This window comes from Ascidia mentula, chromosome 3, assembly GCF_947561715.1.
Source record: "Ascidia mentula chromosome 3, kaAscMent1.1, whole genome shotgun sequence".
Taxonomy (NCBI): domain Eukaryota; kingdom Metazoa; phylum Chordata; class Ascidiacea; order Phlebobranchia; family Ascidiidae; genus Ascidia; species Ascidia mentula.
The window spans coordinates 9,500,881-9,525,274 of NC_138568.1; the positions used below are offsets into that span (position 1 = coordinate 9,500,881).

General features: G+C 39.9%; 1 protein-coding gene and 1 pseudogene across 1 annotated transcript in view; both read left to right on the forward strand.

Annotated features, from left to right (window-relative positions):
- The window catches only part of LOC145895017 (uncharacterized), a 126,163-nt gene that overhangs the window by 8,671 nt on the left and 93,098 nt on the right, over positions 1-24,394 (forward strand). The window lies entirely within an intron of this gene.
- On the forward strand, positions 17,994-18,211 carry LOC145896491 (U2 spliceosomal RNA; annotated as a pseudogene).

Consider the following 24,394-nt stretch of genomic DNA (forward strand, 5'->3'; position numbering starts at 1 on the left):
ATTGTAACTTCTGTAATTTCCAGAAGACCTCAAGTTTTCTTGTTTGTATCTAAACAAATTTATGAATAAATTAATTTTACTGGATACCCAAAAATTAATGTTAAGAGGTATACAACTTACTTCTCTAATGCATTAGGTAAAAATTCCTTGTGCAAAATTATGATCAAGCCAGACAATGACTTATCTGTCCTAAATCGAACATGGCATTCTTTAAGAACACGGTTTTGTCTCTCAACACCATTGTTGGTGCGAATCAAAACCTTTAACTTGTCTGCCCTATAGAGCCACAACCATCGCTAAAGAAAGGGTGTATTAATGACAAATCAAATCAAATCATGTTTATTTTGCGAGAAAAGCAACTACGCGACGAACAAAAAACAAGGAAATGAAATGGCATGGGCACCGATAAAACCATAAAGGTTATCGAGTCAGGCGCCCATGTAAAGGTGATTTCCTCACGGAGAATCACCGTCTGCCGTAGGATCGAAGCCAGTCGCACTGGGAGGTGATGGGTTGCGACAAGCTGCATGTGACGAAAAGGTGGCCACCCGGCCGTGCTGGCCAAAGCAAAACCCATCGAAACGCAAACGCCAACTCGGTTCTCAGAACGTTTCCTTTGATCCACATCGACAGACCTTAACGTCCCGAGGACAGTTCAAACGTGGTGGTTTTGGTTGGAGATGGTCAGGATCGTATGGAGGTTGCGCTTGTTGACGATCAATGGCACGTTATGATGTTGGTGTGCAGCGCTCCTAGGTCTGAAACAACAACGGATCCTACGGTAGTAAATTGTTCATTTAGGCGTAGAGTGTACAGTGGAATATGCATAAAAACACCATAAAAAAAAGACAGAAGAAACGCAATAAACGACAGGAGGACTACAAGAAAAAAGGGGAAAACGGACTGCTAACAGGGTGGATGAAAAAGGAAGTTAATACTGAGATGTGAAACATTGGCGGATTTTTTTTTTAAATGATGGACGGGAGAGCGATCTAATGGAAGGGTTTATTTCCTCCCATATCTGTGGGCCCCTATGTTTAAGCATACGTAAGCCGAAGGTGGTGTTAACTCTTGGGTGAAATAAGTTCTTTTGCGATGCATTTCTTGTGAAATGATCGTGCACTGTGCCTACTAACGAAAATAAGGAGTTGTAGGAGGCCGGTAGATTGCCGGTATGGAAATCGTGCATTACTTTGGCCAGTTCGAGTTTGTAAATGTCTCTAATTTTTGTGAGATCTAATTTCTTATATAATGGCGTGACGTGGCTTTGAAAGGAACTAAAGGTTATGGAGCGGAGTATATTATTATGAATAGTGTTGAGTTTTTTCAGTGAGAGTGCCGATCCTCCACCCCAAGCACCGATAGCGTACTGAATATGGGAATATACAAATGAATAGTAAACGTTTCTCAAAGTTTTAACGTCAAGATAATTTCGCAACTGAAAAAAAGTGCCGCATGCTTGTGACAATTTCTTTTCTAAATGATGAATGTGAGTTGTCCAGGTTAGTTTGTCATCAATGTATACACCGAGGTACTTAATATTATCTGATCGCAAAAGTTTTTCATGACCGATGGTGACGGTGAAATTGCCAGTGCTTGAGGTGGAAGGGAAAAACAATAGGAACTTTGTTTTCCGAATGTTGAGAGAAAGTCGATTGTGCCTTAACCAGTTGTCAACATTTGTGAGTTGTTCGTTAACACGGGATTGTAAGTCAATAAGTGAAGGGGAGGTCATTGTAAGAACCGTGTCGTCAGCAAACAATTTGGTTGTAAAAGAGGATACTTGCGGAAGGTCATTGATGTACAATAAAAAAAGTAAAGGAGCTAATGGCGAACCCTGTGGGCAACCGCATGTTATGGGTTTAATATCCGACACAGAATTTCCTATTCTAGTGCATTGACTTCTACCTACAAGGTAACTGCGGATTAAGTGTAGGGTATTTCCCCTAATTCCATACCGGCGCTCTAACTTTTCCAACAACTTCTCGTGATTTACGGTGTCGAATGCCTTAGACAGGTCTAGAAAAATGGCGCATGTGAACTGTTTATTGTCAAAAGATTCTAACAGCTTCTCGTAAATATCGTAAATGGCGAGTGACGTGGAATGTTTGCTTCTAAATCCGTAATGATGCTGTGAAATTAACTTACTTTTTTCAAGGTAGTTATATAGGCGGCTGTGAATAATTTTTTCAAAAATTTTTGCAAAAGGGGACAATAATGATATTGGCCTGTAATTAGTGCACTCACTCACAGAACCATTTTTGTGTATGGGAATTACTTCTGCCGACTTAAGAACTACGGGATATTGTCCATTACGAATACACCAGTTATACACCTCCGACAGAAAGGGTGAAATTATGTATTTAACTAGCTTAATGAACCTAATGGGGATATCATGAGATGGTACCGATTTTGTTGCATCTAAAAGGGATATATACATTTCTATCCGTCCTTTGCCTTTGACACTGTAGCAATGACGTCTGGGAAACTGCGCCCCAGCACGTACTTCACGATACCAAGCTCAGCAGCTTTGAGTTCGACGACAGTCAATTGACCAGTCAGCACCCTGCACTTCGACGGAAACCTATTGGCCAGCAACATCGACTTGTATCGGAGAATCCATCCGACAGCCTTCTTTAGCCGATTCCAGGACGAAAACTTGGCAATAAGTCGATCCGTTGGCGACGAGACAAACAGTTTGAGCTTCCTTCTTTATTTGAAGAAACTCGATCGGCACGTTGGACAGGTCGGGGGAAGAGGGCCATGTATCTTCTCTTTCCCAAAGAAACTGGGGTCCACTGAGCCATCGGCTAGATCTTAGAAATTTGTTCACACCAAGTCCACGTGACGCTTCGTCAGCAGGGTTCACCTTTGTGCTTACATGCCTCCACTGATTTGGATGAGATGCCTCTTCAATTTTGGCCAAGCGGTTTGCTACGAACACCGGAAAGCGCTTGTTGCAGTTGCGAATGCTTTGAAGAACGGCAGTCGAGTCTGTCCAGAACACAGATTGGCATCCGACCAGATCCAATTCCTTCCTTGCAAGTTGATCCAACTTAACTGAAACAACGGAGGCCTTCAACTCCAGACCGGGAATCGAACACGTCTTCAGTGGGGCAACACGTGCTTTACCCATCAGAAACGAACAGTGAATGCGTCCTCGCTCATCCACCAGCCTCACCGCACCATAAGCTGTGGATGACGCATCTGCGAAATGGTGCAATTCCGTTTTTCGCACCTTACCGAAACTGCTTGGCTTCACGCATCTAGGTAGAACGACATCCTTCAACCGTGGTAATTGCTGCAACCATTTCCTTCACGTTTCGGAATCCTCATCGGAAAGCACGTCGTCCCAACCAAGTTGTTTCCTGCAGAGGTCTCTTAGCATCGTCTTTGCCACCACGATCACAGGCGCTGCAAAACCGAGAGGATCATACAACGAACTCATCACTGACAGGATGGCTCTTCTGGTAAAAGACTTCGGCTGCTTTACGTCAACGCAGAACCCGAACTCGTCTGAGCAAATGTTCCACCGAACTCCGAGTAATCTCTCGCACGACGATCCATCCAGATTCAGCTTTTTCACCGATTTTGCTCGTTCCTCTTCGCCAATGGACGCGAGAACTCGCTCGCTGTTGCTAACCCACTTGGTCAAACGAAATCCCTTCCTCTTAAGAAGTGTGCAAATACTCTGGACAAGATTTATAGCGTCTGCTTCAGTTGATACAGACTTCAGACAGCCGTCGACGTAGAAATTCTTCTTTATGGTCTCGACGACCTCACTTGGAAACTTGTTTCGTAAATCATCAGCAGCCTGCTTCAGGCAAAAGCTCGCACATGAGGGGGAGGAAGCTGCCCCGAACAGGTGAACCAGCATCCGGTGTGCCGTGGGCTTCTTCGACATATCGCCTCCGGGCCACCACAGAAATCGAAGTGCGTCGCAATCAGTCGGTTGTACACGTATCTGATGGAACATGGCTTCCACGTCGGCCACGAGAGCCACCTGTCCCATCCGAAATCTTGAAAGGACACCAACCAACGAGTTGGTCATGTCCGGGCCCTGAAGGAGAGCTTCATTCAGCGACTGCCCGCGATACTTGGCGGCGCAGTCAAAAACCACCCGCACCTTTCCTGGCTTGTGCGGATTTGTGACAGGATGATGTGGCAGATACCACACAACGTCTTTGGTCTGTTTCTCATTAGGAATCTCCTCTGCATAGCCTTTAGCTATGTAACCCTGGACCGTCTTGATGTAAGCGTCCCGCAGAAAGCCATCACGCATCAGGCGGCGTTCCAAAGATCTCAGACGGTTTAGTGCCATGTCCCTGTTGTTGCGCAGCGGCTGCGCATTCGGACGCCACGGCAAAGGCAACTCATAATGTCCCTGCTGGAATTTCACACCGTTCTTCATTTTATCTAAAACATACCGGTCTTCACGGGACATAGGCGTTTCTGTGCAGTTGGTATCCTGAAAGTCGGTCTTCCACATTCGCTCTAGCTTATCCTGTAGCGAATCATCGGCAACTTGGGTAAAGTTTGCTGCAAACCAATCGTTTGATTTCTTGCAGACAGGTCCTGCTAAGGCCCATCCAAGTGGAACCCTTAATGCAATAGGCTGCTTCGGTTTTCCCTTCCGTACTTCTTGCACGATAAAGGCTTCTTGCACATCCAAACCAATCAGCAGCAAAGCTTCACTGCAGTCAACACGCGGGAATGACAAATCCTTGATATGAGGCAGTCCGTTCAATTCTATCTTTGTCGGAAACTTGTTGGCGGAAATAGGCAAACAATCAACGGCAAACACTTCCGGGAGTTCCACAGTTGCAGCACCATCAAGCGAAGCAACGGTCAAGCCGACCCTCTTGCCCTCGCGCCTGCGACTGTCTCCGTTGACCGTTTTTAGCGTCACGTTGCTCGGTTCACCTTTCAGCCCAAGTCTTTCAGTTAACCTTTTGTCACACAAAGTGACACCAGAACCAGTATCCAAAAGAGCGTACGTGTTTACGCACCTTCCGTTAGCACTGATCTTGACGGGAACCATCATCAGATTGACATTCTGGCGACCAGAAGAAGCATGACAGTCCTTTTCACTTGCCGACACAACCGAACAGACAGTCCGTTCCGGTGCCGTTCCCATGACAGGGGAGGATTCGTTTTCTCTCTTCTCCGGTGGATGCAACAAGGTGTGATGAGCTTCGTTGCAGTCCTTCACTGTGCACGCTTTGGGGCTGTTGCACTTTGTAGCAAAATGTCCAAATCGAAAACAGTTGTCACACAGTCTGCGGCGTCGGGTAACGCGCAAGCGATCACGGAACGACCGGGACTTAAATTCCTCGCACTTTGTAAGGCTGTGCCTTCCCGAACAGCACGGACACAGAGGGACTACTGGAACGTTGGAAGGCCCAGCACGGGCCTTGGGCAGACTCTTCTTCCTTTACAACAACGTGACTAGAAGCCTTTACATGACCACCTTTACCTTTAGCTTTCTTGGCTTCGTTGCGATGCTCGTCCAACATACGACTAAAGAGCGAATTCGCAATCCGGTCCTCCGTTTCTACGAATTCGACCAGGTGTTCGAATTGGGGTTCACGGCCGGTCGTCCTGACTATTTTCTCAACATGCCATTTCCAGCTCTCCTGCATCTTGAATGGAAAACGATTTGCCACCGCAATCAGCGTAGGGTAGTTATTCATCTCGGAATGCTCGTCAAGGTCTGAAAGTGTAAGTAAACAATCGCGCAGCGACTGCGCCAATTCGCTTAAACCAGCAGCGTCATTTGGTCGTAACTCTTGACCGTTCACAACGCACCTTACACAGGCATGAGCAATTATATGGGACTTGCCATATTGTTGAAATAGCAACTCTCTCGCTTGTCGGTAACCGTTTTCCTTCAGTCTATAGCAGTGCTCAATCAGTTTACGGGCCTTGCCTTCACAATGCTGGATCAAATACGACAATTTGGCTCCATCGTCATCGATACGAGAATCAAAATTGCGAACGAACCGCCAATAGTTCATTGGATTGCCGTCAAATACAATTACTTCAGGCTTGGGTCTGTTAATGTGCTTTACAAGCGATACGATTTCACTACCATGTGCACTTGTTAGCTTAGCAGATGCGGAAGTAGCATTTACATTTGGTAGATCAGAAGAACCTTGTCCTTCACATGAGGGTTTCTTTACAGGCATAGAATTAGACAAGGACCCAGCCGGGGCTACATAGTCAAACACATACCGCCGATCCGAAGGGCTTCGCTGCGACGTGACGGGAGGTGACGTAAACAGGACGCGACGCTGATCCTCGAGCGGCTTCTCTGTGGAGGATACGGATGATTCCCCAGAACCTCTCACCGTCACGTATTCCGTGTTTCCCGACATCTCGTCCCAAACCTTCTCTTCCACCTCGGCGGCCTGCAGTCGATGTTGCAGCCCCAACATTTCCAAGTCATCCTTTCGGCGCTGTTCTTCTTCGGCGTGTTGTCGCGCCAGCTTCTGTCTTTGAGCGGTCTGTTGAACAGCAAGACGCGCGAGCTGTGTTGTCGGGCTCTACTACTTGCCGAAGAACTAGAGCGCATACTTCGTCCGCAGGACGATTTGTTGTCCTTCAGACTACCGTCACCGCTTCCACCAGGGCTGGTTACATGCCCAGATAAATCACGACAAGAATGCGAGTTTGCCTCACAAACCCAGTGGGCAACTCGGTCGTCAAATTCAGTTTTGTTTTTCTTTACGCTTGCAAGATCATCGGCAAGCTCGGGATATGCCTTGTAGGCGTCCATCGCATCAATAAAAAGCTGTTCTAAAGTAACCAAGACAGTCTCAAGCACTTGTAAGTTGCGGTGATCCTTCATCAGACACTCAGCGACGATGTATTGTCCACTCAGTCGTCGAAGACGATCAACGACAGCATCAGGAAGTGTCGGTGGAGAAACACTTGGTTCTGCCTTATTGAAAGGCGAACTTGGCAAGGTTGCCTTTACCAAATAGTTAAACTTGCTTTCAACAAACAGTTGAAACTTTCATGTAACGTCCGTTGAACGCGCCCCGGTTCTTGGCGCGGAACGTCACACGAGGCGGAATTCCCGCAGTTAAAACGCGTGTCTTTAATGGGCCTCAAACTCGCTCACTCAGTTGATGTTAATTTTGTAATCGAATGTGCAGTACGCACTCGTACGCAAGATGGAATGTATTCGAAGTGTAGACGTTACAGACGTCGGGAGGAGACGAAAGACACGTAGGACACGTGGACCCTTAGAACACGGTTTCTACACAGAAGGCAATGTGTCAAACAAATACACTTCACGTAGACAATTACAGCATAAGGCTCACCAACTATTCGGGAACCGGGAAACTCTGGACCACAAAGACGGTCGAAGCAGTTACTGTCGCACACCTAAACGAAACAGGCAGCATAAACTACAATGCGCCACTATGACGTAACACACACAATGCTTACCGATAACTTTGGGCGACAGAAGATTGAATACCACACGCTTCACGTGTGTACAAATGCAAGAGAGACACTGCGAGTACAAAGACAGCGTCAACACCGTGTGTAAACTTAATCACTTTAACAAGGGCAGCTATACCGTTCAGCGAACTGACTTCTAAGTCATCGCAGTTAAATTAACCAAAATTACAATTTACACATTTCGGTAATTCGGTACTTCAGTCGTTTCACACATATGTACAAATAGACTCACCAGAAAATGCTCGCTCGCAACACAAAAAACCTTTTGCAAGAATGAAATGACGTAGCACTGTGCTGCACAGTTGTCGGATACAAAAAGGACAAAACCACGTTGCGTTGTCACTTAAAACCTGGTCTCTTATTATTGCGTCACAGACCGTATGATATTGCAACACACATTAGTGTAGAGAAAAATGCGCATTCATAGAAATCGGCAATTACTGGCAAACAAGATGTAACATTCATCCTTCTCCTTTTTGATAAACTTTGTTAGGGTTGAAACTTCAAACTTTTCAATTACTTCATAAGCTTCATCCATCGAGCTAACCCACTGCAAAGTGTCAAATGAAAAACAATATCTGAATACCCAAACAACTACCTGTGCCTTTTGGTGGTCACTGTGCAAACTGTCCGACTCATTTGGATTCTTAAATGTATGTTGCTAAAAAACATAGATGTCCGTCTATCTACATTCAACAGTAACAACATAATGAAGCTAACCTTTATTTTGCCTTGATTTTCTGGCTCAAACATGACTTTTACAAATTTTACATAAAATCCTATTTCTTGCAACAAATGCGAAGCTTTGACAGACATGCGTTGCCTGATTGCTTTACTTGCCTTATCAAGCTAGTAGGTTGTATCCTGGTTCTATATAAACAAATGACCGATGCTAAACTTTATGCTTTACACCAGGAATGGTCTACCTTTTGGTTTAGTGCAATTATTGCTTTTTAAATGCAATATACCACAACTTTTATCCTCTCAATTTCATAGCATGCTACATTTGCATTGCATTTAATGTCGGTTATACAACTTTAGCTATGAGATACAGTGTGGTAGTTAAAATTGTGCTTCCAATCCTGTTTAATGCAAAATTAACAACTTCGTACAAGTTTACCTATAGGACAAATAGTTTGCAACAATCAACTTATTTTTGTACTCTGGAAAGTGTAACACATCACAAATTGTCACTACATAGTGGAGTGGACAATTAGTTTTAGTTTCAAAGTATCTGTCAAAGTGCCAACATGTTTTTCCGAGCTCCTCCTGTGTAATTATGTATGGAATTCCATTGGTCTCATTCCAATGAACTTTATGTGAAACTGAATTACAAAGTAGCAAATTTTGACCTCCACTTCGTAATTACGTCATCATTTTTATTTTTTTAAATACACAATAACAAAACTTCTATTAAAAACAATAATTTTATGCTATGCTACCTATAAGAGAGTTTTAGCTAATCCCCTTACCTTCAGTTTTGACTTGTGAGTCCTTTAATTTCAGTTGGACTGATTCCAGAAACTGTTGTCCACAGTTTCTGGCATCCTGTTTCAACTGAAACCACTATACATAGACAAAGAAATAACTTGTAATGATGTCAAAACAGTTTTTGTTTTATCAACATGCCTACATACCTTTTTAACTATGTTTGTGGATGTAAAATCCGACAAATGAATTTCATTTGAATACATCTTTTTCTACAATTTTAATTGTAAAAGAATCTGAAAGTTAATAATAATACAGATAGTTTTCTGTGTGCAACTATAAAGCTACATTTGACAACCAGTTGGAACCTGTCAAAAGCTTATTTTAACGTTGTTCACAATATACTTCTGATTATTATGGCCAAAAAACATTCACGCGTTAAAAGAGTTTGACTATTAATAGACAGGGTATAACGCAGCACGGTAGTCAAAAATTAATAAACACTTGCAATTCTTTTTTTCTCTTTAAGCATCGAGTTTGCCAAACTATCTGCCATCAACAAGTTGCGAAAATTCGACAAGCACTTCACAGCTGGCGCCATGTTCACGTGATTACTCTCCCGCCGTTCGCTCTGTGACGTAATAGTGTGAATTGTCAGTGATCGCTGGAACATATGCAACCCCAAATCAGTATGTGTTGAAGTTGCTGTTAAGCAGTTGGTCTGTCAAGCAAATGTATATCGAGAATATTGGGAGTTTGATGTGGCACATATTGGTTAGGCTTGAATGGCACTTTTGTGTATTAAGAATAATTCCACGTGTCGTGGTTAGTTGATGAGACTAAAAATTAAGAATATTTTATGTGAAAGTGTAAGCATGGATTTCTTTATCCAGTGAGTTGGTGATGTTGTAAAAGCAGACGTGAGGACGTGGCGCAGGTAATTTACAGCCGAATGTAACTAATCTCCCTGTTATCATGACTGTTAAGATTAACGATATACTATCGACGATTGGGCGTAAATAAGTCTCATTGATGTTCGTGGGAACTGGAAAAATCCCCATTCATGTTTGAAAAAAACTTTGGGCCCCGGTGTAGTAGTATCTTCCACCTAGCTGTGGGGAGGTTCTTTAGCATCTACCACTGGCGAGGCGTCTGGGTTATCAAAAATGCCAACGACCACATGGAAAAGCCTCCTGGGCGTGGTAGGAATTTTTCAAACACAACATAAAAATGCAGTCCATCAACATATAAGCAAACATTATTTATTGGGAAAGCCTAAAATGCACTTAGTTTGCCATAAAAAAGAGAAATCGATTACAACACAAATAGCACTGTTTTTGTAGCGACATGTGACAAGGAGTGCAATGTTTGTGCCCAAATGAAGTTCATTTAAATTTGCATTGTCTGGCAGTGGAAGAAACAGTTTATTGCATCACAATTAGCATACACAAAACAATATATATAACACAAATGCTGTTTAACATGAGATTAGTGTGTTTTATAAAGATTTCAACTTTGCAAAAACTATGTTTTGGAAATTTGTATCTGGCAGCTTATTTAGGGTGGCTTCTATCTTTGCAGAATCTGCAGTGTTAAAGCTTTGTAACAATTTTGTTTTATCAATCAAGAATCATACATGATTATCCATTTTTCTTAAATCCAATGTAAACAATATACGAAGTGAAAATATTTTGTAATAATATAAAATAATTTCATTTTTGGGCAGGAGTAAAAACGACTACACAAAATGATATTTAAAGACTTAACAGTAATTCTTACCTCATTCAAATTATACTTTATTTCCACAGATGCAATATTCCAATAGAAGCATTGCAGATGTTCAGCTGAAATTCAAGTATATAGCATTTAAAATTTTTTTGAAATAAAATCATAATACACCTTTTGATTTGTGTCTTCTGTTTGACTTGTCGCCCCAAATGTCATATGTCTTTTGTTGAAACCAACATAGTCAAAATAGTACAACCTAAATTATGTTAATGTATCTAAACACATTGGCAGCATGCTTCATTCTAATGGTCTGAGTTTGTGCAAAGTAAGCCAAGCAAAACCAAAATATAATAGTATATATAAAAAAATATATAATATCCAGTCATATAGCAACCCACAGAGTATAAAGTTATTATGCTACACCATAACTGAAATCCAGGGCAAACCCACATTAGAGTATTTAATGCTTCCACGCTACACCATAACTGAAATCTAGGCCCAACCCACATTAAGAGTATTTAATGCTTTCAGGCTACACCATAACTGAAATCTAGGCCCAACCCACATTAGAGTATTTAATGCTTCCATGCTACACCATAACTGAAATCTAGGCCCAACCCACATTAGAGTATTTAATGCTTCCATGCTACACCAGAACTGAAATCTAAGCCCAACCCACATTACAGTATTTAATGCTTCCATGCTACACCAGAACTGAAATCTAAGCCCAACCCACATTAGAGTATTTAATGCTTCCATGCTACACCACAACTGAAATCCAGGCCCAACCCACATTACAGTATTTAATGCTTCCACGCTACACCAGAACTGAAATCTAGGCCCAACCCACATTAGAGCATTTAATGCTTCCACGCTACACCATAACTGAAATCTAGGCCCAACCCACATTACAGTATTTAATGCTTCCAGGCTACACCATAACTGAAATCTGGACCCAACCCACATTATATTCTTCAAAACATTCACGGTTCAGTTGACGCGTTTCAGACTACAGCGCACTTCACGCACATCCTTGTCCATTGTTAAAAGCGATTGTGACGTCATAATCTGGTTTGCGTCGATGCCCCCGTTATGTGGTCAATGTATCTTCCCTGCTCCTGGGGAAGCGTTTTCATTCATTTGTTTCATTGCTTCTTCTATTTCTTTTATGCTTGGGTAGGGGCTAAAATCGTCCGTGTCGTATTCTTTTACTTTGAGATCTTGAAGAAAAAAGTTCGTTTGCCCCACAGGCCCCTATAGAAGTTCGTGATTCTTTCCACAATTTTGTTTTGCTCGGTCGTTATTTCGCCTTGAACTTCGAGTGCTCGGATCGCATTGCTTTCCTGCTTTTTTGTTTCTGTTTTAAAGAAAGCCTTGTTTGGTTTCTCTTCATCTATTCTTTCTTTTATTCTGGCACGAATTTTCGCGCCTTTGCATTTTTCGTATTCACTCATTTTGAGTTTTTCCTTCTTCCCACAAACACAAATATTGTCCTGTCTTTACCTTTCGCTAAACCCACTATAACTAAATGACAATGGCCAAACAAAATTATCTAGAAGAAGATAGATCGGTATATCTGCAAATTCTCAACAAAGATTACTACCCCTTGGACAAATTTGTAGGTCTTTTCGAGACAGTGCTAAACAAGTATAATGACCTCCTCTGTGGGGTACAATCGATCAACAAAAAAAGAATCGATATACAAAATCACATATTCTGATATCGAATTTGCACTGAAAACAAGGAAGAAAATGTTAGAAGGAACCCACAGACTTCGAAATGACCGAACAGTTTATACTAATAATACAAGCGAAAACGCCACCTAGGCCCAGGACCCAAATTACCCTATACCCCGTCCCCCTCGCAATGACCAAAGAACATCTCAAAAAGGCCGTAAACGATCTACATTGGGGAACAAACGCGGGCCACAGCTTCCTTAAATATAAAAATCACAAACACCTGTGCAATGGATATGTGCACCTACTTTTGCAGGACTACAAAGAACAGAATATAACTTGTATTGCAAAACTATTTGGCCACAACATACAAGTAGCTAAACCAGGAGAAAGCTTCGGTCCAGCATGTACAAGTTGCAATCAAAGGAGGCACTTGACAAATAACTGTCCGAAACGAAATCAATGCAGCATGTGCGGGAAATCCGGCCAGAAGGGGAAATGGTGTCCCGAATACTCAGATATACAACAGAGATCAAACGAAAACCAGTTTTCCTTTGACATAAACTTCCCAAAAAAATCTACCCCAATAGGAAAGGGCATCACAACAACAGCCCAAGTTTTATCTCCAATCCTAAACAGCATACAAGCATATGAAAACAGAAAAGAAAAGCTAAACTTCGTACAACAACTGCCAATAGAAGAGGAAGAAGAACGAATACCAAAAGAAGGAAACGAAAATTCGACCCAAAACAACCAAGAAAAAGAAAATACAGCCACAGAAATGGATGAAGATGCTCAATCCTCGAAGTCGGGAAACCTAGAAATACTCACAGAATCCGAACCAGAAAAATCCTCTTCATATGGGACCCCAAAAAACGTTCAACATCCACCACCCACAGGCATCCTTTCCCCCTGCAGATCAGAAGCAGAATACGCAAACCCTATGACCCCAGTACGCCCACCCCTAACACCACAGAAAAATATTGAAAAGACAGCAAAAATAATAGGAAGTAAATTTAAAATCGGCATCACTGACAACGAAAAGAAAAAAAGAACACCAACTATCCTCATCATCCAGCTCCAACTTCAGACTAAACAAGAACAGAAGAAAGAAAGAAGAAAATAGTGTAGTGGTTCCTCACCCCTTCCTATCAATTTCTTTTCCCTTTCTACGAAAATAACCTAAAAAATTTAAAGTGATACATAACTGATCCCCTTTTTCCCCACATCCATGGCGTCAGATGACCAAAAAATAATGTCGGTAAATATAAACGGACTAAACAGAAATACACAAAACCTTTACCAATTGATCGAAAAAGAAAAGATACACATTACGCTTGTTCAAGAAACACACAAAATTGACTACGACAAAATTAAAAAATGGGCATCAAAAAACAAATACAAAATATACGCAAATGCAACACAAACGGAACAAAAGAGACTACATAGCGGATCAGCAATAATAATAAAACGGGAAAATTTAGACGAAAATATAACCCATGAAATCATTGAAAACAACCACATACAGAAAATAACAATAAATCTCAATAAGCAGAAAATAAAAGAATCAATAACAATTTACAATATCTACTTAAAATCAGGAAACAGTCACGAAGCAACCATCATTAGATACAAACACATTATGAAATTACAATCAGACCTGAACCTACAAACAACCAGAGAGAATATAATAATCGGTGGAGACTTTAACTTTACATACAACAACGTAGACACAATAACTGAAACAAAAATACAAAGGACAGACACAAAACTTTGGTTAGAAATCAAAGAAATACAGAACCTACAAGATGCTTTTCGATATCTTTACCCAAAAAAGAAAATATTTACCTATATTTCCAAAAAGTCCGCTTCGAGACTAGACAGGATCTATTGCAACATTCCAGTCTTAAATGAAATAAAAACCTTCAAACATGTGTCAACAACCTTTACGGATCATACAGCAGCACCAATCTTGAAAGTGAATACAAAAAGTCATACAACATGGGGAAAGAACCCTTGGAAATTTAACACCAGTCTGCTAAACGATAAAGAATACATTGAAAAAATTGAAAACACAATCCACGATCTACAAAAAGATAACACAACTATTTGGAAACTACCCAATACTGGACACACTTGAAAGAGAAAATAAAAAAAGAAAAGATTAGCTACGCCATACAGAAGAAAGAAAAACAAGACAGGCAATATAAAGAAAACCAAAAAGAAATGGAACAAATAATGGGACAATTGAATAATAAAGAGCTAACACTCAATAGCAGATACGCAAACGAAACAAAGCAATTGACCAAGAATAGAACAATGGAGCCAAAATACGTTCCCGAATCAAAGAAAAAACTTCCGAAGAGAAACCAGATAAAGCATTCTTTAGAATAGAAACCAAAACGCAACAAGACAGTGCTATAAGAGCTCTAAACATTGATGGCCAAACGAAAACAGACAGAGAAAAAATAATTAAAAGAGTAACTACCTTTTATAAGAATCTTTGGGGTAAGGATATCCAAACGAACAAGTACGAACAGGACTACTTCTTACTAAACACAGACTCGCAAACACCTGAACTACAAAATGTAGAACCATATATAACACAACAAGAGCTACAAAAATCTCTAAACACTATGAATAAAAACGCATCGGGTTAGACGGCCTTCCGGCCGAATTCTACCAGTGTTTTTGGCAGGCTTTGAAAGATGACTTCTATTGAACTTTCGATTAACATCTAAAAAAAGAACTACCACAAGACATGAAAAATGCTATAGTAAAATTAATACCAAAAAGAAAAGACAAAACATTAGTTGCAAACTTCCGTCCAATTTCACTTTTAAACGTAGATTACAAAATTATTAGCAAACCAATAGCCAAAAGATTACAATCAGAATTAAATAAAAAATATCAATAGAACAAAAATGTGGCCTAGCTCAAAGACAGATCCAACATATACACTACAACGTTAATGCAGCAAAAGAAATAGCACAACGATATAACATGGACCTGACAATCATGATAACAGACTTCGAAAAAGCCTTTGACACGGTGGACCACAACTTTTACACATACGAATGGACAAAAATATTATACAAAAACATCACAAGCCAAATTCTGATAAACGGACACTTATCTGAAAAAAGTAAGATAAAAAGAGGGGTGAGGTTTGAGCATGCATCTGTTCTGCGCAATAAGCGAAATCTTAACGCAAAAAAATAATAAATGCCAACATATTAATGGTTTCAAATATCGCAAATCACTACTAAAAGTACAACAATATGCTGATGACACAACTTTTTTTATAACGAAGAATGACGAAATCACCGCAATTTTTTAAATATTACGACGTTACGAAATGGCATCGGGCCAAAGATTAAATAAAGGAAAAACCGAAATTTTGTGTTTTTCAAATGAATTAAAACATAATATATGCCGACAATTTCCTCTGTATAGCAAATCAAAAACAAAGATACTAGGTATTATTTATAATGAATTCGGAAAAAACAACCATATAACCAACTGGGATACTGTTTTAGACTTCTAACTATTTTCGGCAAAATAACGATAATAAATACACTCATAATTCCAAAAATATTATAAACAACGCGCATTATTTACCCAACAAGAGAAATTAATAAAAAACATAAACAAACAACTTTTTAATTTCCTATGGCACCCTAACAAAATAGAACTGATCAAACGGAACAAACTAATCGCCGCACACAAACAAGGAGGGATAAAAATGCCGGACATAGAAACCAAAATCAAAGCAACACTAATGGAGAAATTACGAGACATGACAAATAGCGAAAAATTGGATGAGACATGGAATTTCTATGGACAATATAATTTAGGAACACCAATAAAAAATATAATGTGACATAACAAATAACGTAAAACAAAATACAAAAAATTCTTGACGAAGAGTATGGCATACCCACACACTTCAGAAACCAAGAAATGCTAAAAGAATTCTTCGCGGTGATTGGTCGTAATAGGCGTGACACAAAGGTGCCGCGTAAAAAGCGCCCTTTATTTCTTTATTATGAAGTGGCTATCGGGCGGTTGATAAAAGAGGAATCAATGAAATATATGCTGAAGGAGATGCCTGAAACAAAAGAAACAAAGGCCCCTCGGTCCTCTGATAAGAGTAGCTCGGCGAATAAACAAACAAAGAAATAGTAGGATGAGATATAGCGTCCATCCATCCCGACACTCTGAGACCGTTAGAGCAAGAGCCTCTTTAAACATTCTTTCCTTACTCGTTTTGCTAAAGACAAACTAGAGAGCAATCAACCGTGACCTCCTACCAACCAGCTGCCACAAACGTAATATCTTTTCCTTTCAAGCTCGACGAATTCTACAAGTACCTGGGCGTGAGAGAGGGGTACCAACCGTACGTGAGAGCTACCAACGTCCTCAGTACGGCCGTCGAGCGGCTCTTCAAGAGCTTCCCCGTCTGAGCTTGATCCTTCACGCCGGTTCGAAAACGGTCAGGATGCCCTTACCTCCGCTGCGGCCCGAAGAGAAAGCAAATACAGAGAGCTCTGCGGGAACCTTGCCCGCGATACCAACAAAAAGGTCAGGTTCCACACTTTTATAGTGGGCTCTCTGGGAAGCTCTGCCATGGGCAATAATTCCACCCTCTCCGCCCTTGGCATTAACGGGTCGTCAGCAGTCGGACCTGGCCAGAGAATGCTATGCTCTGGCCTTGAGGAGTAGCCACCACGTGTGGCAGTCCTGGTGTAGGGGGATAGCTAGTGGGCTTGACTTTAAACCACCGTAATTTTGTTTTTTAGATCAATGTGCGAAACCAACTTGGCAAACCGACCTCCACCGTACGAACAAAATTCCGCGGCTAGAGGGCGACAGCACCACTCAACATACACTACCCGGCACTAAAGAAGATTGAATCAAGCAACTAAACAACATCGTAACCCGGAACCCCCTGCCGCCGTTGCCCCCCGACCACTGTTGGGGCGTCCTTCGCACATCCCAAACCAAATAGACTGGACGCCCCCCTCCGGTAACATAGGGGGGCACGACGAATTCACGCACATACGTTCTGTTCACTTTTATATCGTTTATTATACGCGATTTTTTTTTCCGCTCCGTTTTCACCCCTTAGCACTCACGTTTTTGTAGCAGACATTCCTGCCACGTCTTCCTCCTCAACAAAATTTAATAATTTCACCCTGTTAGCACAAACAATATAAAGCTGTTGTAGCACAAAGTATAAATAAATTCAAATTTCTATAATGTCATTGTATTTTTTTTTTCTTCCCACGCTAGTCACAAGAGGAGGACGCTTATCACCGCCACTTATTTTTGTTATCAAGTCTTTTTTTTATTTATTTTAGGAGCCCAGCCCGCACCAGTCAAGCCCCTAGCCGCATCCTGCAGTCCCATATCATACTTACAACTATTTACGGGGTCAACGGCGGTCACTTTTCCTTTACATATAGTACGTATTTCTCCCGCTCTCTTCCTCTCTTCTTATATTGTGTTAGACGTAACTAAATTAAGCAACCAAAAGAGATACAATTTAACTGAATAAATTAACCTGAATAATCTATGACCTGTGATAAATTAAACATAGCAAATAATATGACAAAAGTTACAGATCAACCAAACACCAAATGCAATATATACGTGCAACGCGATCTTAGAATACGGCGATGCCTCCGCATTGTTGTTTATGTCGTGTGTTCATTTACAATAAACAAGGTGTACAGTCAAAAGTCTGTTCTTGTCAGTTTAATACCTTTTACGCAAGCGATAATACCTTTTACGCATGTGTTTGTATTAACCTGATTTTTGGACAGGGGGCACGGTGCCGGAGCTTGCTTCGACCTGCCTACGGGTTGTCCTGGTATTGCACTACCTCCAGGCACGGCTCACATTCCCACACATGTGGGAATAACCATCTGTTAATCATTCGCAAGAAAATATTCAAATGGTCTGACAAATGCCTCAGCGAAACACATTTTACCAACTGACTGCTGCCATCGAATTTCTGTACAGTAAAATACCAGGAATACAACAACACATCGTATTAAAGGTTGCAATGCTTCAAGTAAGGTTTTGCAAAATGGTCCTTATTTAATTTCCCTATGGAGTTAAAATCCTTTTACGACTCATTGCTACCACATGAAGTTCATACCTTGAAACAATGTGACAGCAGATTTAATGTTGGTTGGCTTTATTATGAAGTGGCCTCGTCATCAACCTCGGCAAATGCCAGTTTGGAATATCCAAAGTTGATTTTCTGGGACAACGGGTTGACACCAACGGTGCCCGACCACTTTCCAACAAAGTTGAAGCCATTCAAAATTTCCCGCACCCTACTACCATCTAAGGACTCCAAGAATTCGCAGGTATGGTAAACTTTTACCATCGTTTTATTCCTGGGGCTGCACCGCATCATGTCACCAATCTACGAATCACTTTCGGGCAATCCTACAAAGTTGATTTGGAGTGACAGGCTAAATTCGGCTTTCTCAGAGGCAAAAGTCGCCTTAGTCCGTGCCACACTGTTGCATCACCCTTTACCCGATGCGCCGTGACTACCGATGCGTCACAGCATTCTATTGGAGCTGTAATTGGATTCCTATTAAAGACGTGTTTAAATATGAGTGTGTATCGTAAAACAAAACAACCCATTTTTTCGGGGGTACAGTACAAGCATCACTTTACCCAAACACTTTTGGATAAAAACAATAAGCCCGAATGACAAACATTTTTGTAATTTTTACTTTTGGTTACATAGTTCTTCATTTGCTTGTGTTTCGCCTCGAACCGCATATATAAAAAACACATCAATGGTCCTATCTTCCTGATAAATCTTGGATACAACAGCATATAGTGCATTTTTGGAATGACTCTCTCTTCTAGAAACAAACATTTAAATTCATTGAAGAAGTGCTGCAATGAAACTTCCAAATCAGTAATTGTAGACTTGTGCAATCTCGGAGCACAAATTATGTCCAACACCTCAAGGAACAGTTGATAAAACCTCCAAACAACATCATCCTCAAGCACATAAAATCCAATTAGCATTGGCAACTTTCTCGCAAGGCACCAATATTGCAAAAATAAAAAATAGCATATTTTCCTTTACCTGACTATATTCGATAAACAAAGGTTGTGTTTGTAACTGTGATTTACTTACTCACATACCATTTTGCCGCAGACTTTTACTTTCATCAGTCAACTTGCTGTGAGATATGCCAGTTGGCTTGTTGCATTGATCAACCCCATAGTCATAAAAGTTTAATTTGGAATTAAGATTGTCCAAGGTAAATAACGCTTTTGAAGTATAAACACCTGCAATATCAAATATTTTTATTATTTCAAACATTGGTGTCATACAATCCCCTTTTAATATTACTGCGTCCCCTTCTAATATTAATTAATTCTGTAATGGAAATTAGTGATTTGGCGCGCAAAGTATCCCGTGCTTTGTTTTCGTCGCGAATTAGACGGGTGAGTACTGCTTTCCACTTTTTTGACAAATGAAAGCTGTTTTTTTATTGGTAATCTGTTTTTTTTTTTTTTTTCAATCAAATTACTGTAGCAATCATGGATTTGAACAATTGGTTGAACTGGTAGCAAATATTTTGGACAATGTGCCGCAAAAGGAGGAAATTTGCGATTTGTTTAAAGGTTAGTAGTAAAGTAAAAACGCATTATCATTTTCATAAAATGGTTTAACTCATCTTGTTTACTGTAATGTGAATAGTTTTACATTGAACAGAGAGTTTTTGGAATATTTAGTTTCAAAATGTTAAAATTTTTGTTGACGATAAAAATTGTTGATGCTTTTGTGAATTCTTAGTTATTTTATTCATGCCAGAAACAATGTTGTTCAAAAATCTGGCAGATACAAATGCTAGTTATCGGTAAAGTAAGGGCAACTGTTACATTAAGACACCCCAGTCATGCTTTCCATTTGCGTCAACAATGGATCTGACGTCACAATGCCCACCTAGCAGCATCTTCACTGTTGAGTGCATTTTTAGTGTGGTGAATCATGATCGCATCGTAACTGACAGCAGATGAACACAGAAGCTTATCTGTCATGTTTTTTGTTTGTGCATACAACTAAGTTAGAAAATCTTGTTGCAGAACTTTCGGAAGTGACCTAGAGAAATAGTATAGAGTATTTCCCACTTCCGAGCTTTTACTGCAGTGCTACATGCATTATTAAGGAACTCTTATTTAAACCAATGTAATTTTGCCAATCTTTACCTGCAGCATTGAAACGTCATAACCATTGTCGACATGAATTTGGAACCGCGTATGCATTAATGTAACATTTACTCTAGTATTTCTCCTTAAACCAGAAGTTCTTGTTTGTAGAACACAAAATTGATGGCAGCGATGATTCAATTTAAAACTATACTTAGCATTTTTCCTACCGTTTCAGCAGGATATCTTTCAAAGATATAAGGAAAGTTCAAGTCCATATCGAGCACAAACGAAGAAGCAAGTGACACCGAAACTATTCTAGTCTCAAGAGTCAGACTCCTCATTTGTTCAATCAGACATTGACATAGAGAGTAGTTCAACATCAACAGAGGACTTGGCAATTCCAAAGAAATTTGTAATTTTGGCTTTTATGCTAATGAGTTAATTCGAACAGGTACAATTACTGAACTTGGAAAAAGAGAAATCATTAGTGAACTCCTGCATGTTATGCATAATTATGAGAAGTATGGAAGATGAAAAATGGTACTAGTTCCAATGGTACATGAAAGTTTATGCTCAGTTGTTGTGTTTTAGAATTCCCTCACGGATTTTAAGAAAAAAGGCCATCAAGGGAAGGCGAATCTGGGGTTTGGTGAAGAGAAGGCACATATTAGGAACCTGTTTTAAAGTGGCCTCAATTAAATATGTGGTGTGGACAAACTATTTTTTATTTTCAGAGCTATTGGTTGAAAAAAGTTACGCAGAAGATAAACACAAACGTGAAGAAAATAAGAATTCAAAACTCTCCAAAAACCAATAGAGCGTACAACAATGCAGCAGGAGTTTCAGACACTACAATTGTGAAGCGAAAAAGGAATAAGGGGCTTCTCATCATCACTGATATTGAGGGAGAAGCCATGAACATTGATAAACAAGTATGAAAAAAATAAAATTAGTAAAACAAAACAATAACCTTTACTTCGGTTAGATCATAATTGATGTTACAGCGAGAAATGACTTGTATGTACTTCATTTTTCCTGTTTCTAGTTCATGTCAGTAATCTGACTTCATTGACTATGACGTAACAAGGCATTTACCATGATTTGTTAGAAATCCAAAAACGTAACAATGCGTGTGATGTCATTAGTGTCGCAATTTTGTGCTGACCACGTTTTACAGTTTCTTTCTGTGCTGTAAGCAGCAGTTTCAGTTGTTGTGGTGCATAGTTGATCCAATTTAGTTTTGGAAATGTTTGTTCTAACATTAGTGTTTTATGTGTAACTATAAAAACATTAAACTGAAATGCTGGAACGTCTTAGTTCGTTAAAGTGCCTGTAATTCAGTCCTGGACTCATAACAAGTTGGAACGTAATTAATTGTGAAATTGTGTTAGTTAAATGTCGTGATAATATTTGTGTACGAGTTAAGAGGTGTTGACTTTCTTAATGTAACATATTTGTTTGTGGAAGTTTATCGGCCATATTAAATGTGCGTATTATTGCCGATTGTGACACGTTTCTGTTCGTTGAACAGAGAACCAATGCTGTTGTGCAAACGAGGAGGAATTTGTACCCGAAAAGGCAGGCAGTGTTGCGTTCAAACAAATTAGGAAACCCCCTAGTTCGGCGGTCGGTGCAGATCCAGGCTGCACAGATTTTGAGTTAATTACGGCCGCTACATTAAATGAGATGCAAAAGGCAAGGGGACACAGAAACCAGAAATTGATTAAAGACCTAATGTCATCAACTTTTAGACTACGAAAACAAATCGTTTTTAGTGAAAATCCAAGTCCAAAAATTATGTGCAAAGAGTGGCCAGCAGTTTTTTACTTTGATGAGGTAATATACCTATATACATAATTTTCAATGTGAACATGGTAGTTTATACGATTTAAACATGCAGATGATGAGGGAATTCAAAACAATGGAACCCTCTGTGACACCCAATATTGACATAATGAATGTAATAAAAAAAGTGATAAAATATGCCTAGTCCAAAGATTCCAAGACACCGAAGATAAAACATGTGTTGGGTCTATTACCGATAATGGAGAGTGATTATGACACTGGTAAGGTACCAAAAATGTTTTTTTTACAATTTTAAATGCCTTTGGTCTCTTTTGATGACTTTGGAATCGTAAAATAATACTTTTTTGTGTTTGTTATTTCATTTTTTGTTTGAAGATGTGCATTTGGTTGTTGCTGTGTGGGTGTTATGTGTTTTACTGGTATCTAACATCAAAAAGCAACACAACTCCCAAAGATGTGATTGACTTATGCCCTGTAAGTAGTTTTTACTTGTACCAGATGTCATGTAAGTCACAGGTAAAACTTATTAACTTTTGGGTTATTGTTTTTCTCAGGCCAACACAACACTTGATGATGCAAGAAATGATATTGCTGATCGCAAACAGCCTACAATCATCATGTTGGGAGATATCATGAAACCAGAAAAAATTTTTATAATGTGTGAAGGGGAATATATAATTGAAGTCAAGAACATTCATGATGCAATTTGGTCCTTATTTGTCATACACTATAACATGAAACTGCACACATGTTGCTAAAGTTTTTCAGTTCGTACAAAAGTATATACTGAATATTGACACAAAAAATGAATTCGATTCGCTACAAGAACTTGCATTGAAGCTGCAATTGGATTTGTAACACTAACCCCGTTTACATGACGGTTTAAGACGGCTTCGAAGCTGACTCGCCAATCCGACTCTCTCGTTTTCGGCGAAGAGAAAAAGGCAAGCGTCTTAAGCCGTCTCGGCCTTCGATCTAACGCGGAGAGTGGTTTACGGGACAGCTTAAGCGATTAAGTCAGCTTAAACCCAGTTGCGACAGGTGCCGCGAAGAAGTTAAGATTAGGTAATTTGTTTATGAGGTTGTGCGTTCAGGGTTTGCTGTTTACAATATACCTTAAAAGTAATAAACTAGTTCTAGTACAACTATGCTCTATGCTGCAGGGGCGAGAAGGATGTGCTTACTCGAGTTAATTTTGATCTCAATTATGGCTACTGCATCTCAATTATGCAAGGATTATGTGAACAACAATCAACCATAAAATACAAAAGCAGGCTTATGTAAACCTTTTCTGTTTGTCAAAATATGACAAGAATGCCATGACACAAGTTTATGTTATGTAACTATCACATCTTCTGTATTTGTTTCAAATTAATTAACACTGGGCTGGTATGAAAAATTCCATTCAGTCTTTTCTGACACTCAATTGTACATGGGATTACGGGATTAAGACAGCTTATGAAAAGGATCCTGTGAAGAAGGACAGAGATAATTAATACAACTAAACATGAAATTTTCACTTGAATACTCTTACCATGGTGTAGTTGTGAACACATTCCAGGAAAATGCAGCCTTTTAGTTTAATCAGAAATTAAAAAACTATGGGTTGCAGCAGGCTTTCTAGTTAAATCATCTATTATATCTGGCAAAGTAAACTCACATTATAATCAAGGACCAATTTGGAGCAACCATTTTCGTAAACTAACTGCCAATAACTTTTCTCTGCATGCTTAGATTAGAAATATTGATAATTTATTTAGTACAGAGTCTGAATCAGCCCGAGACAGCTTAACTTAAGCTGACTTAAAAGCCCCATGTAAATTCGTCGTTTTCGCGCGTCGAATTTGAAAATCACGTGACCCGGTCACGAGTCGACTTGGCCATGTAAACAGGGTTATTTGGTAATGATACTTTCTAGCAAAAAATATTGGGATTGTTTCATTTACCACCCAAAAATTTAGGGGAGCAACATCTATTACCTAGTAAGACGTGTTTTTACTTTCTTCGTTGGGTACCGGAATGCCCAAGTAAAAAATGGGGTTTCTCAACAAAGGAACCTAAAATTTTGGGCATTTTCCACCACTTCGAAT